A 17,284-nucleotide genomic window follows, 5' to 3' on the forward strand; every position below is an offset into this window, starting at 1 on the left:
TGGAGGTTACTTGATCATCTCTGTAAATAATTGCAGTACCATTGACTGAGTGCCCCAAAGCCAAATCTCCTGCTGACAGATTTTTGCGTCAGCAACATTTCTATTGTTTAGTGGATGGAGACTTTAAAATCATCACAGGTTGAATATAAGGCAGAGTACAAAACAAACTGACTGCCAATTCTTGATGACACAGAGTTACTTTCCCCCAAATTCAGGTATTTTTTTCCTTTTCATTCACGTCAGGAGCATTACCTCCATGACCTTATCAGATCTTCCTCTAACACATAGCAGAGTGTTGGTTGTTTCATTTTCTCTGTAGTATTTTTCCCCATTGAGACTTCTCATAGCAATCCAAATGCAGGAGGTTACTTCATTAATCACTTTATTAGCCCTCTTTTCACCTTTGAAAAAGACACTTAATTCTCCTCCATTTATAGTGCATTAAATTCCTACAAGACTCTGTGAAAAGACAGCAATGGGTCAACACTCCTTATTAATCTTTTTTAATGATAAAATAGCTGGACGAGAAGACAAAAAGACAACCTGCATAACAAAATTATGCAAGGTGCCTCAGTTAGACCTTTTCTTATTGAAAAGCTTGTTCCAGTACAGGAACATATCTGTTTCCTTGCAACTTGTGCTTTCCTAGTACATTTATCTCCCAGCCTTGCTCTGCTGTCAGTGATAAAAAGGTGAACAAAACCAAGGCACAGGGGAACATTCAGCAGTACAAGTACGCTGTGAATTTGAAAAGCTACCGAGTAAAACCAGGCAAGTGGGAGACCTTGTTTTGCAGCCATAAAAATTTTTAAAGCTTTTCAAGAAAAGAAAGAAACAAACAAACAAAATTAAGCATGGTAAAAATCTGGTCACTACTGTTTAGCAAAAGCTACTAAATTTTGACTATGTGGTTGCTGCAAACTACCCAGTAAATCAGCAAAGCATGACACACATCTTCTAGGAAGCCTTCAAACCCTTCCTAATATAGTTCAGATAGTGACAGATCTATTGCGCTTCTGGAGGAGATGCTCTGCTAGTTGATTGCACACATCACTAAGAAGAGACCTATTTCCTGGTCTGAAGGGTCTTTTAACAGCTAGATTAAGGGCTTTCTAATATCAGTGCAAGTGTCTTCTGAATTTAAGGTCTTCAAATCAAATTGTGCCCATTTTGAAAGAGATAAGATGAGGTGTTTTGATTTGTTTTTTGGTTTTTTGCTTTTTTCCCACAGAAGTCTGGAAGCACCATTGACACCAGACTCCTTCTCACTCATCACTGCTTCATGTGCATTCAGGAGTGTGCAAGTGGAAGCAAAATTAAGCTTTCCACCTCCTTGCTGGCTTGAATATACAGTGCTAGGAAAACAATAACAGAGCATCTCGTTCCCAGGGTAAGATTTGTTTCTCTGATTCAGATTAAAAGAATATTATTTATTATCTATTAAGACCCTCATACTTTTGACCTCATCTCTCGCCCCTCCAAAAAACAAGCAAACAAACAAAACAAAATAGAAGACCAAACTCCCATATTCACTGTGCAAAAATATATAACAAGAGTCTTTGTACCTCTTGTACAATGTAGAGAATTCTTCAGACGGCATCCACAGGAAGAGGGAGATGATTTTTAGAAATAACTATTTTAGCTGAAAATTAACACATTGCATATGGACTTATTGAGAAGGGAAAGGTTTTGCTCACAAAACCTTGCTTAGTACACCTGATACTATGCACTACTTGGCTAAGAGAGGTTGTTCCTCCCCATCCATTGCCTGCCCTCCTTCTGCCTCAAATGTAGTCATCTTATTGTCATCACAGCCTTATCCAATGCAGCTTTCTCTTCTATCAAGTCAGGTCATAAGTAGGACTTGCAAGGGTACAAAAGTAAATGAAAACCTCCCAATCCATGCAGCTACAAAAGCAGCACTGATTATTATGATTTTCAAAGATGTCCTTAAAGTTCAAGCTGCTGTTCCTGTGATATTAGATTGAAATGCTGACTTTCATTAAAACAGGAACAGAAATCCAGCTCTCGTGGCTGTGGAAAAAAAAGTTTAAAGACATCGAATGTACCTTAGGGACTCAAAACCTACAGTACAAATGCAAAATATATATATATACATATTTAAATTTTCATTTTCTACTTAAATCTTTTAGAAAAGAAAAAATATATACAGTATTTTGAGACTAGTGAGATAGAAGAGAGCAGGGAGGTGTGCTTTGGGGATGTTTTCAGAGGAAGTCTGCAACAGGGCCATGGAGCAACTGCTCTGACTGACAGCTCTCTCTTGCCCAGAACAGAGGACCTGCTGTGTGGTTTCCATGTGCTGCCTAAGGAGAGGCAGGTGGCACACAGTGGCAGCAACAGTTTTTTTGGATAAAACTTCCTCTCTTTGAGCCCTGTGGTTTGTGCAGGTCTCCTGAGAAGATGCTGAAAGAGGTGGGAAAGGATACGTGATTTTCTGCCAGAGCATTGCTGGGGATTCCAAGGATCTTTTCCCTCTGTTTCCTGCGGACACTCACTCCCCTGGGCACTGAAACAATAGTGCCACACTCCAGTCTTCAGTTCACAATCGCTGTCAATGCTTCATCTGGCATTAGGACTTGGAGTGTTCTCTTGAGAGGGTATAGGAAAAGGCTTTGTGGCTACTCACTGTCTTTTCCTCCCACCAGTACACAGACCAGCATGTGACGAGAATCAGACCTTCAGTAGAGCAGCCCCTGCCTGAACACCCCTGGTTTGGACCAGACCTCCACGCTGTACTCTGTTACAGACACCACCAGGATGGCAGCAGTGTCACTGAGGAGCAGGTGATGAACCAGTGGGAAGGACTGAATGCTCTGTGCTTTTGATTCAACAGACACTGTGGTAGTTATGCTTAGATAAGCACAGAAATACAATCAGCTTTCCACTAAATTTCAGAATTTACCACATTTTTATTTATTTATTTATTTGCCAGGATCTCATTTGCTTGAATATGTTTATTTTTATACTTCAGGCAAATATTTCTGCCTCCTGTGAACTTTTATGTAAATCAATGGAGGCATTTGGCAAGCCACATCAAAACTGCAGCTTTACATATCACTGAAGCAGAAAATAAATGGAAATAATTACTGATGTCTCCAAGTACAGATTTGTTTCAAAATGAAACATGTAGCTTAAAAAAGGTGGGTTGTATATCTAATGATTTCCTGTTAGCTTATGCAGCATTGTCTCAGACGTTCTAGTTTCATTTGGGTTTATGCTTTCTCCCCCTTTTTAGGGAGGTCAGAGAGGGATGGTGGCTGTTTGTTTACTCCTTTTGAGCATATTGAGCAGAATCCATTCTTTACTTATTGAGTAAGCCCAGAAAATGATACTTGTAAATCTCATACTAGGAACTGAAAATCAGCTGGGGTTTAGAGAAAAATGGTATACACTGTAGTGCCAATAGCATCACTGTGGTGCCACTGACTGAGCAAATTGCAGTTTTATATGATAGACTTGATCAATATTCACAGGGGTCAATACTAATCTGTTTTCATGTGTTTTGGTTTATGCCTGTAATGCATATCCTGATGTTACTGAGTTGTACTGCCAAGAGGGAAACCAAGCTCTACAGTATATAGGACCGTTCCTGAGCCATCACCATAGTCCAGAATTCTGACATTAGCTGCATCCAAAGAGAAAATTTAGAAGCACTCTTTGGAATCTTGGTAACAAATGTTTTATAACTGTTACCATGACGGTACTTGAGGTACACTCAGGACAGATGGAAATGTTGTTAATTGTAATGCAGAAGATGATCACACAGTTCCTACCGCAATTCCAGCTGGACCATGCCCTCTCTCTAGACCAAGTGTCCAGGGAAGGAGGAACAGATGTTTCTTCACCCACTGCTCTCAGCCTTCAGTTATTCTCAACCTTCAGAGTTGGGTGCGATTTCTCTCTTAAGTCAATCTCTCCAGATTTCTCTCTGATTAACTTGTCCCCAGGACGTCATGTGGTGTACATGTGATGTCCTTCAAGACAAGGACTTTCAGATCTACAGCACACAGCAGGAAGAGCTGCCTTTTTCTATTTGTCCCAGACCTGGTTTCTTACACCTTCATTTGATACCTCCTAGTCCCCATGCTAGTGACAACTGACTGTGAATGCTTCTTACTCTAGGTTGCATTCCTGTATTTCCTTCACCATCAGATTTTTAACAGGGCTTGATGTTTTGTCTTTCATGTTCTTCACCAGTTTAGACATTGCTAAGGAGGAAGTGAACTGGTTATGTGGGGAAGCTATGTGTGTGTGTGAAGAACTGGTTCACATCCCACCTCTGCTCTCTCACTGGTAGAACTTTTGGGCACCATCAACCCCCAGAGAATAGCTCTATTTCATGGTATCACAAGTGTGTGGAAAATCTAGGAGCTTGATTTGGTCTCTGCTGTCTTAAAGCCTGGAAACAAAGGACATGTTTCCATAAAGTCATTCATCAGTACTTACTGTGCTAGTACCTACCTACCTCCATGTGCTAAACAGGCACATCTTACACAGAAATGTAAGCTTATGCAGATTTGGTGCATATTCACAAAACATCATTATGCACAGCATTTGTAGAGATCCCTGTCATACCACAGGGAGACCATGCAGCAGAGAACCGTACTACTGGGAGATCAGCACTAAGACCAACAGCACCACTAAGATGGCTGCCAAACTGGCTCTTTGGCATCTTGAGACAGAGAAGAATTTGCTTTGTAAATCTGTTTGTAGCCATCTCTAGAGTGAAAAATATCAGTCCAGTTTCCAGATTTCAGTTATTCAAACCCTGCTGTTAACATCAAGATTACGGGGAGGAGGTTGAAAGTTTGCTTTTGTAACACATAGATTTTGAACATACCTTCAAAATTTGCGCTTGTATGGGATTCACACTCCATTTGGAAATGCTACAGTTTCAGCAAATTGGGAAGACTCACTTTGACTAATATTTATAAATATCTAAAGGGAGCTGGGAGGCAAATGGGTGAGGCCAGGTGTGTACATCAGTGGGGTGTAGTTACAGGACAAGGGGCAGTGGCCTAAAACTTGAACACAGGCAGTTCTGTACTAACATGCAGAAGTACTTCTTTATGGTAAGGGTGACAGAGCACTGGAACAGGTTGCCCAGAGACATTGTGGAGTCTCCTTCTGTGGAGATATTCAAGACCTGTCTGGACACAAATCATTTGAGAAGTGGAAGAACACCAAGAATGTGCCACATGTGGTGAATAAAAAGTAAAGGCAAAAAAAGAAAGAAAGAAAGAAAGAAAGAAAGAAAGAAAGAAAGAAAGAAAGAAAGAAAGAAAGAAAGAAAGAAAGAAAGAAAGAAAGAAAGAAAGAAAGAAAGAAAGAAAGAAAGAAAGAAAGAAAGAAAGAAAGAAAGAAAGAAAGAAAGAAAGAAAGAAAGAAAGAAAGAAAGAAAGAAAGAAAGAAAGAAAGAAAGAAAGAAAGAAAGAAAGAAAGAAAGAAAGAAAGAAAGAAAGAAAGAAAGAAAGAAAGAAAGAAAGAAAGAAAGAAAGAAAGAAAGAAAGGAAGAAAGGAAGAAAGAAAGGAGGGAAGGAGGGAAGGAGGGAAGGAGGGAAGGAGGGAAGGAGGGAAGGAGGGAAGGAGGGAAGGAGGGAAGGAGGGAAGGAAGGAAGGAAGGAAGGAAGGAAGGAAGGAAGGAAGGAAGGAAGGAAGGAAGGAAGGAAGGAAGGAAGGAAGGAAGGAAGGAAGGAAGGAAGGAAGGAAGGAAGGAAGGAAGGAAGGAAGGAAGGAAGGAAGGAAGGAAGGAAGGAAGGAAGGAAGGAAGGAAGGAAGGAAGGAAGGAAGTGAAATTGCATGTTTGCTTTAGTAAAGCAAAGTACTAGAAATATCCTTCCAGAACTGTCTACTGACAGGAAGCTGACCAATGTTTGAAAAAATATATGGCACTGTTCTGCTTCATGAAGTGTTATGACATGGCAATATACCAACACTTTCAGCTTGTAAAGCTCTGCTATGCATTCACAATTGGAGAAATGCGGGGGAATCTGTGATCTTGTGGCTGAGGGGACAGAAAGAGAGATGAAAAGAAAAAAGATGAATCATTTTAAAGTTTGCAGCATTTAACATACACAAACAATCTTTTGAAATGTGTGAAGGGTACAAGATCTGGTTCACGTGCAACAACAGTTGATTGGCAAAGAAATCAGAAGAGTTCAAAGTCTTCACCTGTAGCGTATCTTCCAAGGCTCAGTCTCTGCTGAGGTTGAAAGGGTTCTCAAAAGGATGCAGTGTACACAAAAATCAAAAGATGTTTCACATTCAGTGAAATGTTCCTGCCAGGAGTTATTCCACATCTTCTTTTAGTGTGCCAACCAGAACAGATTCAAAGAGGTTGGACTTGAAAACACAGCCTTCAGACTCTGTAGAGAGGAGTTATGAGGCTGCTGTCTGTGCTTGGAAAAGCACCCCAAGTATACAAAATGAGGGAGGCAATGATTTTTGCCGTTACCATGATCGTGTTAGTACTGTTGGTGAGATATCTGGGGATTCACTGTGCTGAAATCCTTGATTACTTTCCCCTTTTCATGCCAGTGCTGTGTGTTCTTTATTGTATTTCCTGACTCATTCAAGGCAACCTGTGGAGAGCCTGTATCTGAGATACTGATGCTGAAAGAAAATCACAGCTGGACAAGTGACTACATGCAAGTACATTTATATCAGGTATTTATTTTGATCAATGCCCATGCTCAACTAAGCATCCAGTTATAAAGGCAGATTTCTGAGAATCACATTCTGAAGTGAATCCAGAAATTATGCTACGTAAAATTTCCAATTACAAAATTGACAGAAAACTAATTTGCAAAATCACCTGTAAGAACACACGATTATTTTCTTCTTTTTCTTTTTCTTCCAGTCTCAACCTGAAATCTTCCAGATCTGCTTCTGAGTTTTCCTTAAGAAAAGGAATGTCCTACCCCACTACAAATAGTCTTTTTCATTTTTTCCCTATATCCACACAAGACTGAGTATCCTTAAATCCTTAGTATCAGATACCTAATTAATTTTCTGAAGCTAATGACAGCATTCATTAATTCATTAGTTTAACAAATGGACTTGAATATTCCTTAGAATATCTTTGAAACCAACAACCTCAAAATGGTGTAAGCAAAGTAAAATGCTTCACACAGATTTGTTTCAAAATGAAACATGTAGCTTAAAGGAGGTGGGCTGTATATCTAATGATTTCCTGTTAGCTTCCCTCTCCAGCAATACTCAAACAAGCGTTACATCTAAACAAAGACAAATCTAAGTTATTTCTGTGACCTATTAAGGCAGTTCAATAGAATTTATTTGCCTTCCTTATTCCACAAACAGGAGACCTAGCCCTTTAAGTGCTGTTGTTCCAGTTTTAGAGGAGAGAGACTATAAAATGGGGGTGCTTCATTAAAATACCATAGCTGGCACCTCTCAGAGGCACAGGAAAAGAATATTCACTGAGTAAGTAACACATTATAAATTATAATTGAGATTCAATTCTCCCAGGGAGAAGGGAAGGTAACTTGTCATTTGAAGTGTTGTGAGTTTCTGAAAATGGACCAGGAGTTTAGAGGGTATAATGATATCATTAAGAAATGCCCTTGCAAAGCAAGCAAAATTATACTGTGCTGTTTCTTGAAAACCACAGGAACTCTTTATTGTTCTGTCAGCAGCAGTTCAAAGAGCTCTGTGACCCCATTAACATTCACTCAGGCATGTATAGCAAATTGGAGGGGTGAAGTTTCTCGAATAGTTAATTATATTTTGTGTTTGAATACCTATCGCTGCTAGCCATGTGGGCCCAGTGTCAGAATTGCACACCTTGCGCACCTGGTTTTCCTCATGGCTTATTTTATCTTTCAGTACTTGGAAGAGAAAGCAATATCAAAGGTGGAGAAAGGCAGAGAGGAAGGAAAGTGAAGAAAAGCTAGATAAGGGCTAGCTGGTTTGATGGACAAACCTGATCTTGCATTCAGCAGAAATCTCTCTTAAATGATCAGAAGACCCTTCAAACCCACATATCCATGGTAGGGTCTAGGTAGGAATATTTGGAATATGTAATTAATACATAATTATAGCTTATGCTATAATTACTTAGAGAAACCAAATTTCTCCCATTTTCAACAGGAGGAAGATCTTCTGGCCAACCAATTTGTTTATTTCTGTGTGAAAAGTTGTGGGCTTCTCCTAAAAAATGCTGATATTTCATAGAAAAGCTTAATTGAAGAAATTCAGAACCTCAACAGAACCACAATTTGACTGTTCTGCTCACATTTGTTTGTCAGTCCAGTTGTCCACAAGGCTCTTTCACACATGATGCCAACTGTGCACAGTCTCTATGCTGTGGTGACTACTGACTCATCTTAAGCAAGAGAGTAGCCAGCAGGAGGAAACATGATTTTTAGGCATTGCTTATTGGTTGGAGAAAAAAAGCTTTCTCTTTTCAATTGAAATTGCTCAGAGTTTCCCTTCTAATACTGAAGGTTGAATCTTTTGCATGTTAAAATGATTGCATTTTTTCAGAGAGAGAGGAAGGGGGGAAGGAGATATTCTCTCCAAAGTTAAGAGGAAGCATGCACATTGATTAATTAAGTCCAAAGTATTATCTGTACCAATTCATTAATTTCAGCAACAGTACATATTCAGGAAACATTTTCTCTTTAGGACCTCACAGCTGTCCTCACACTTAGCACTGAGTTTGCTAAATACCAAATGAAGGAAAAGAGCATCACAAGGAGGTAAGTTCTGTCTGTGCTATACTGAGATATTACTTCCTGAGAAATTCTTTAATTCAGGTTCTTTCTCTTTGTTAATGAAACCAAATAAAGTCAGGGTTGTCAGTGGCACTCTTCATGAAACTTCTCCCAGATGTTAAGAGTAGGACTCTGTCACTGCTGAAGATTTGTCTATGCACGTCAGCATTTCAACTGACTCAAAAGGAAACTCTTCATAGCACTGAGCATATGCGCTACTGAGCAGACTCCTATGCACAGCTGCTTTTAGATTCTCTTGTAACAAAGAAAAATATTACATATATTACTCTTTTTTATTTTCTTTTTTTTAAGGTTTATTAAAAATTTTGCTGTTATCCTCCATAATCCTTAAACAGCAATAAAGTATTTTGCTCATCAAATATATGTTCACACTTCTGCCTCACTTCTGAAAAAAATGCCAATTTGATGACATTCTAAATGTTGCTGCTATTTGAACAATATTTGCATTGTAATTATAATTTTGCTAGCTACGCTTTTTCTGAGCCATATTTCCATTGCATGTATATTAGAGTTGATCAGAAAGCCTCCTTTGAAATGGAAATTATTTTTATTACACTTTAGCCATGCTTTAAACTTATTCTACCACAAATGGTTCAAAATAGCGCTCAGAGAGAAAAGCAGAGTGCACATGCAGATGATCTAGTATGTGTCTAGCAGAAAGATGCAAAAAAAATATATCCTAAGAGAGTTTTGGAAGGTTTGAATTACAGAGCAGTACAGCTGCTGAAGGGATTTGCCCAGAAATGCTTTTTTCCCTCAGAAAATACCAATTTGTCAACATCAAAGCTTGGTAGAGGGCAAGGGGTAGAGAGGAGGGAAGAAGGAAGTTGGGAGTTCCAATGAATTTTTTACTGTTTTCATCTTTTCCTTGGAAGACTGTAGTGTTCGAGGGGTCTCAGTTTGAATCAAGGAACCCCTGCTATTCAGGAGTGCTTGTTTCAAGTATGAAGCTCTACTCAGTTAAGAAGAGAAATAAAATATTTGAGAACAAACTAGATTTCAGGATTTCTGGACAAAAAGTTCCATTTGATGTACAAGATTTCCAAAAATTATTCATATGTCGAGGAACATATCATCCCCCAAGACTGCAGAAATTATCAAATGAGAAATTATTTCCTGCTAAGATGCAACAAGGCTGGAATTACCGTCTCTACTAAGGCAATGGCAAATTGACATCTGTTGGAATTTCAACTCAAGTTAATGAAAACTCTCTAGCTGAAAACTCTCTTCTAGCCATACTTCATAACCAGTGCTGAGGATTTGATAAGCTCTTTTGTATAGGTGGAGATATAAATAATAGGCTTGGCTTTAAATGGATTTACTATGTGTTGTAGAAACGTCTTTTCTCTGCTTATAGCTGGAAAAAGCAACTCTAGACAGTTACAGAAGTTTAAAATGTTCCTGCCTGCAACTCTCTGCTGCCAAACTTGCACCAGAAATTATTACATTCCCTAGGGTGGCAGAATGGAAACACAAAGTCCTGTGTCTCACTGGGGCCAAGTCGTTGACTCTTGCACTGCAGCAGCCAGAGACCCTTGGCCATTCTCACTGATACAGCATCTCTGAAAGGCTGTGTTAAAAAAGGGATTGAAAGCCTGTGGTGTAAGAGCACAAATGATCTCACACTGCTGCAGATACATTCTCACAGACCGTGGATTTTACTCCAGCTAGTTAGAAACAGCACAGATAATCTCCAGGAAAGCAAAGTCCTGATCTATCTGAGCTCAGGGCATAATTCATGCCACATATCACAGTTTCCAGTCATACTGTCATTTCACCTCTTGCACTGGCTTCTGTTTCCCTACCCACATGTGCCTCCATCACCACTCCACGTGTCATATAAAATAGTACCCATTCCAACTCTCTTTACATTTAGCTTTCAGCGAAATGTTACTACTGCATCTTAGGAATTGGACTCAATGATGCTTATGTGTTCATTCCATGTGTTCTATTTTATGATTATTTCTGATCTAGTTTTGTGTATGTGTCACATTTATATTTAAAAAGTCAACAACAACACTGAGTATAATTTCTTATAAGAAGGTGTCTGTGGTAAGCACTCTTTTCAGGATGCTTTCACTCAGAAACAGCTTTTGGTATTGTAAAAGAAGTAAAGGAAAGTTACAGCAGCACCACTCCTGAATTTCCATGATAACAAAGAGGAGGGGGATAATATAAATTAATGCATGTGAATTTGCCTGTTTTAGTGCTTTATATGAGGAAAAAAGATTTCAGAAATACATACGACCAAGACTCAAGATCAAATATAAAAAGCTTTTGCACAAATTCATGCAAAGTTTTGAGGCATGACTAGGTCAACTCTGGTTGCTTGTTTCCTGGCTGCCAGTAAGAAACATATTTTTTTCCAGCAGACCTATTGCAACACATAATATTGCAAACTTTTCTGTCTCCTTTCCAGAACTGATAGAGTATTTGCCTCCTATCTCACTCTTAATACAAACTCCATGAGACCTTTACTAAAATATAAAACTTATATCTAAAAAAAGTCTTTCCTATTAACTCACAGGCTCCTGGAGCTGTCCCAGTTGCAGCTTATCCTCACCCAGAGCCAAAAGCCCAAAAGCCTCCAGCTGGCAAACATAGCTGTGCTGATCAATTTTACTAAGTAGTTAATTCCAGTTTTCATGTGACAAATAGGCACCTACTGCCCACTGTACTCTACTTCTTCCTTGTTTCTGCCAACTCCCTAGAGACGATGGGCACACAAAGAGCACAGGCCTTCTCTTGCAGAGAGTAAAGTCTGTTTATCTACCTTTATTTTACGTATAATGAGCCAGTCCCTTTTCTGATCTCATAAAATTTCAAAGGCACACTTACTGACAGCTCAGAGAGTACTCACTCTGCATATCACAACAGCTGTTGGAGACAGATAACATGAGCATTTCTGGAATGACTCAAGCTGACCTTGTTTCAATGGATACTAAGTGCTCATTATTAGCTGTGACTTCATGCTCAGCAGTCCAGCAAAGGTCTTTAAAGGTCTTTAACATGAAGGTCTTTAATATTGAAGAAAAAAAGAACATATTTTGAAACTTTTGAGAAAGCATTTAATGGAAAAATATATATGTATATGCTTTTAATGTGCTTGTATTGCAAATGGTTTAATCCAAATACTTGTGTAAATATGTGCACATATTTCTTACAAGTAGTGGATTTCAAATCAAGCTTTTTGGTAAAATGTTTGGGAAGCTGAGAATCTTACAACATCTCCTGATGTTGTAGCCATTTTCCAGATGATGAACATCACTGGATGTTGGTGCTGATTAGGTGACAGGAAAATCCTGCTTTTGTACAATTTTTGAAGGAATTGTTTGTTCTCTGGTCACTACCAGAAACAGTTGTTCATGTCTAAGGGTCCAGTCTAGAATATCTCTTTTTCCTTCAGTTTTTGCTCTCCTAGGAAAGATAATGGCAAGGCCTTTGTGTAAAATTCAAAATGTAAAGATTTCCTTCATTTTTTACGAGTATCTAAATTCTGAATTTAAAAACTAAAACCAGTCTACCTTGATGTAAATATTGTACTGAACTGACAAGGGAAGGCAAAAAAGGCTGATTCTCAGCTCCATAAATCATTATTACTCTGCAGACATGCAACAAGTCCTGACTAGTAATCCCTCACAAGAAACTGAGAAGATGAATGAGTGATGTCTGAGTCTGCAGTCAATGAGAAATACTGTTTTACAATCTACCTTGATTTTTGCACTAGATGTTAAGTTCATTTACTTGTACTTCTCTGGGCAAGTGTATACAACTCTTATGTCTGATTTTACTTGCCCAGCATCATTTTCTGAGAATTTGAGCTGCTCTACCATCAGCAGGCAACAACAGAGAGCTCTGCATCTTTCCCTTAATATAAGCTGTTACGAATACCTGACAAGACATAACAGCATTGTAGGTTTATAGCAAAGATGGATTTCTCCCTACACTACAGGTTTCTGTAGAAGACAAAACTGGAATAAACATTTTAGGGTGTTCTTCAGCTTGTTATAGTGTAGATTCCCACTCTAAACTGTCATGTAACAGCAGTGCTATGATTAGAAACTCTATGGAAGACAGGATGTCTTACACTTCCTGTGTAAGGTCCCTCAGAGCTTGCTTCCTTCACTCCATTCATAAAGAATTCAACTGGAAGTACAAAGGCCATCTCTGAGATCACACCTCCCTCAGCTTTCCATGTATAAATGTGTTGCTCCAGGGCTGGTGAAGGAAAGATCAAGCTTGCAGAGGAGAGGGTCTGGCAAAGTGTCCAAGTATATGGTCATTGCCTGGGCTTTGTTTAGATCCCCAGTTAGACAACATCAAAGACTTGGTCATGCCTGTTAAACATGACATGCTGATCTGAAATACTATTCCATAATCTCAGCATGGTTTCAACTTCAAATAAACAAGAACTGGTAACAAATTAGAAGGAATTCAAGCAATTCTTGCCATTCATAATGAAATGGAACATTACGTATTTTAATATTTCAGTTGGAACTTTGTTTAAAAAGGAAGCATATTTACAATTTATTTTGCAGAACATTAAAAAAACCACATATATTGAAACAAATATATTTTAACATAATACTTCTGTCTTGACAAAATAACATCGTTCTAAGAGGAAAAAAAAGTCACTGAAAAAACTTATATTGGCTCTAGCATTTAGAAAAACAAACAAAAAACACTTTTGCCATGATACTGGACTACACTTTTTTCCAATAAGTGCTACATTCTAGCCTGCACTTCAGTGCATTTTGTACTTTATTCCTTCTGAAGCACAGCATGAAAAATATTTGGTTGTACAAAACAGTGTTGAGAGACAAGCATTCTCTGAGCTACCTGACATGAAGTTTCTCAGTATACATATTTACAGTAGGAGGGAAACAACTTTACATTTAAAAAAAATTGCACCCTATATTAAAGATTGAAAAGCACCACATAATTCTAAGCATGCTACATTGTCCCTAATCTGTTATCTCATTTCAGATTTCAAAGTGAGATAATATCCAGTAATGCCCAAACAAAACTTTTAGCATAACTATCCGATTTGATTTCCATGTCAGGTCAGTGCTATTCTAGATAAATAGAACTTAAGTATTAATTTTCTAAGAGAAGTTTTGGAAGTTTTCCCTTGTTTGGTTTTTTGTTTGTTTGTTTGTTTCTTCTTTTTGTTTCAGAATCCTGTCAGTACCAATACCTAATTAAAGTGTTCTTAAATTAAAATAATCTCATTTTCTTTCATTTCCCTCCATTTTCACACACAGTATTATAAACGATATTATAAAAAGTATTCAGTTTTCACTGCATGATGATGAACTGAAGATAATCTTAAAAATAACTGTAATAATAAAAGAACTTTAATTAGTCTCCTGGTGGGTGTTGTTGGTCATAGCCTCTGCCAGGCTGTTAGAAATGAATATCTGGGGTCAGATCCCTGTTTGCTGTTGATACAGTTATTAATGACTGTGATTGTGAAATTTGAATCAAAGTGTTATTGAATATGAAAATAAAGATCACTCCTGCAGTGATTCATCAGTGTCACTGAATAGAGGTAGGGCTGTTTTAACAGTCATGGCCTTTACATACATTATTGCAATGCCATGTTACAGAATTAGCAAAGAAAAATAATAGCAAACAATGAAGATGTCCAGGATATAACCACAAACATAACCATTCATCCTACTAATTTCACTATCTTTTCAGGCTTGGGGCAAGTCAGCCTTTTTGTTAGGCATCTGATTTCTGCTGTAAGCTACTCAGTTGAGTCCTAGTAGCCTTCTGGCTTTGTTTTCATCAAAGGTGAGATCATAGCTTGTGCTGGATGTTTAGAAAGTTTGAGGGTATTTCTGGACACTGCTGGAGAACTTGCTGCCTTTCAACTCAGAAGATTATCTGTGGGGTTCTGCCTGAATGCATGTGAGCAGGTACACAAGCTGCAGGATATAGCTGTGCCATTGTGTAAGGCAGAAGAAACAACATTTCTCTATCTACTCTAAAACCATAAGCCCTGTCTGGAGGCAAAGCAACTACATACTCCAAGCAAAACATAAAGAGATTTTTTATATTTCAAAAATCAATCAATCAATAAATAAAACTCTGGACTTCAGTACACATCTAGGCTACATTCAATGAAACACTTGCAGTTCAGTTTTGATCCCCTCAGTACATGAAAATCATCGAGGTCCTAAAAAGTGTCCAGAGAAGGGCAACAAAGCTTTGAAGGATCTGAAGCATGAGTCTTTTGGGGATTGGCTGAAAGGGCTGGGATTGTTCAGCCTGGAGAAGTGGATCAGGGGAAAACCTCATTGCTCTTCACATCTGCTTGAGAGGAGGTTGTGGTAAGATGGAGGTTGGACTCTTCTCCCACGTAACTTATGACAGGGCAAGAGAGTATGACCTTAAGTTAGACTGAGAGGATTCAGGACTCTCAGAAAGAGTAGTGAAACATTAGAAAAGGCTGTCCAGGAAGGCAGTGGATTCACTGTCCCTGGACGTGTTCAAAAAATGCGTAGATGTAGCACTGAGGGACATGGGTTAGTGGGAATGGTTGTGAAGGACTGATGGGTAGACTAGATAATCTCAGAGGTCTTTTCCAACCTAAATGATTCTATGATTCTACAGTCCTATGATCATAAGGAACTGCCACATAAAGTTCCACCCTAATTCTCTTATTTACCAGAGGCTTTCAAGCCAGTGGTCAGTAGCAAACAAGGAAATTTAAACAGAGCAAAAAGAAATTCAAATAGTGTAATGAGAAAGACCAAGTGACAGTGTAACCAAGTACTATTAGTGGATCTGTATTTCACAAAAGAGTGGACTGAGATATTGAATCAAATGAGAGTATCACAAAGCTATGGGAAAATGGTTCAGTTCTAGCATTCAAATTACAGACAGGCTAGAACTTCCTGACTTAGACAGCAACATGTGGACACACAGGCTCAACCCCACAAAAAATTGTTTTCCTTCCATCAACTTGACATACGTGGGATAAAATATGGCTCAAAATCTCTTCATAGGAAGGAGGATTTGAATATCCATTTAATCTGCCTGTCTGAGCATCTGTGTGTGCACAGTGATGTGAGACATAATAAGGAACTGAAACAACCTTGATCTGTTTCAGATATGATCAAAATTCATGAGAGCATAACTTGACCATTTTACTTTCAATGAACTCCAGTGCAACTCCTTTTGTGACTCCTTTTTCTGCATCTAGGTCTTGCCTCCATTTCAACTGCGTTTTAAATAAATTTTACATTAGTTTCATGTCAGCTCATTTTCAAATAATAATGAAACAAAGTGTTTCTGAAACTACTTCAACAACAAACATAAGAGCCAACATTTTTTTTTTAGAAAAGAATCCTGTCACTTGCTATATTTGTCATAGAGTCAAAGAATATCCTGAGCTGGAAGGGACCCGCAAGGATCAACTTGTGCAGGAAAACCAAGCATGAATGACATCCTCCCAAACCTTATAAACTGGAGTGCAACATTCACAACTCCTACAACTAGCTAATCCTACCAGTTCCTAGAGAAAAAAGATACTTGTGCATTTCATAGAAAGTTATATTTCTGCTTAACTTGCAGAAGGCAGTAACATGACTTCAAATGAGAAATGAAATACGTAGCCATCAGATAAAGAAAGTCAACTTTGTTAAACTTCCCAGCACAGGTTGTCAGGCTAATGATATAAGGTTGGTACTGATGTTTTTAGTCCTTGATACTTCCAGAAACATACTGTTGCCAACAACTGCAAATAACCTGGGGGCTTCTCCATCTGGGAGTGATGAAGAAACACCTGTGAACAAGCACAGTAGGGAAAAGTGCATCTGAAAGGAATAGCTCTCTTTTCCACTGCTCAGAGCCAAAGCTGGCATGCTGTGGACATGTCCCCTCATTCCCATTCAATAGAGAGACAGACTGCAGTGCCTTGTGCAGAAACTGGATGTGGTAAAGTCTGGACTGGCCTATTGATAGAGAGTTGGCAGTACAACAGATTGGATGAACACAAGAACATCTTGCTGACATTTGATTCCCTTATGAATTTCATGGGCTTTCTCTTCCTTCTAAGTGGAGGTTTTTTTTTAAACCACTTAATGTTATTCTGTAAAGGAATGCAGAAGAAGTGATAGCAGCATCAGAAGATAAGATACTGTCCTTCTCTTTCAGGGACTAATTGCACAGCTTGACTTTCTAATTTGCTAGAATTGCAGAAAATTCCCTACAAAGGAGAACATAGCATAGAAATTACTGGCAGATTTTTCTGCCTTATTTCTGAATAATAGCATAAAGTAAAGAAAATCATGATCTAATTATAGGCAATTTGTTAGTCAAAAAAATAGTTGAACAAATTGTTCTTTCTAGTGTATTTTTAAAATCTAAAATACACACACCAGGGAAGATTATTGTGGAGGTATTATCACTGCAGGATACCTAAAAAGTACTAAAAATAAAATGGAAACACAATCATTTATAAAATCTTGCCTTTTAGATATGCAGCTATGTGA

At 38.4% G+C, this 17,284-nt stretch overlaps 1 protein-coding gene across 2 annotated transcripts in view; it reads right to left on the reverse strand.

Annotated features, from left to right (window-relative positions):
• Positions 1-17,284, reverse strand: part of CLVS1 (clavesin 1) — a 115,119-nt gene that overhangs the window by 62,127 nt on the left and 35,708 nt on the right. The window lies entirely within an intron of this gene.

Source organism: Excalfactoria chinensis, chromosome 2 (assembly GCF_039878825.1).
Source record: "Excalfactoria chinensis isolate bCotChi1 chromosome 2, bCotChi1.hap2, whole genome shotgun sequence".
In the NCBI taxonomy this organism is placed as follows: Eukaryota; Metazoa; Chordata; class Aves; order Galliformes; family Phasianidae; genus Excalfactoria; species Excalfactoria chinensis.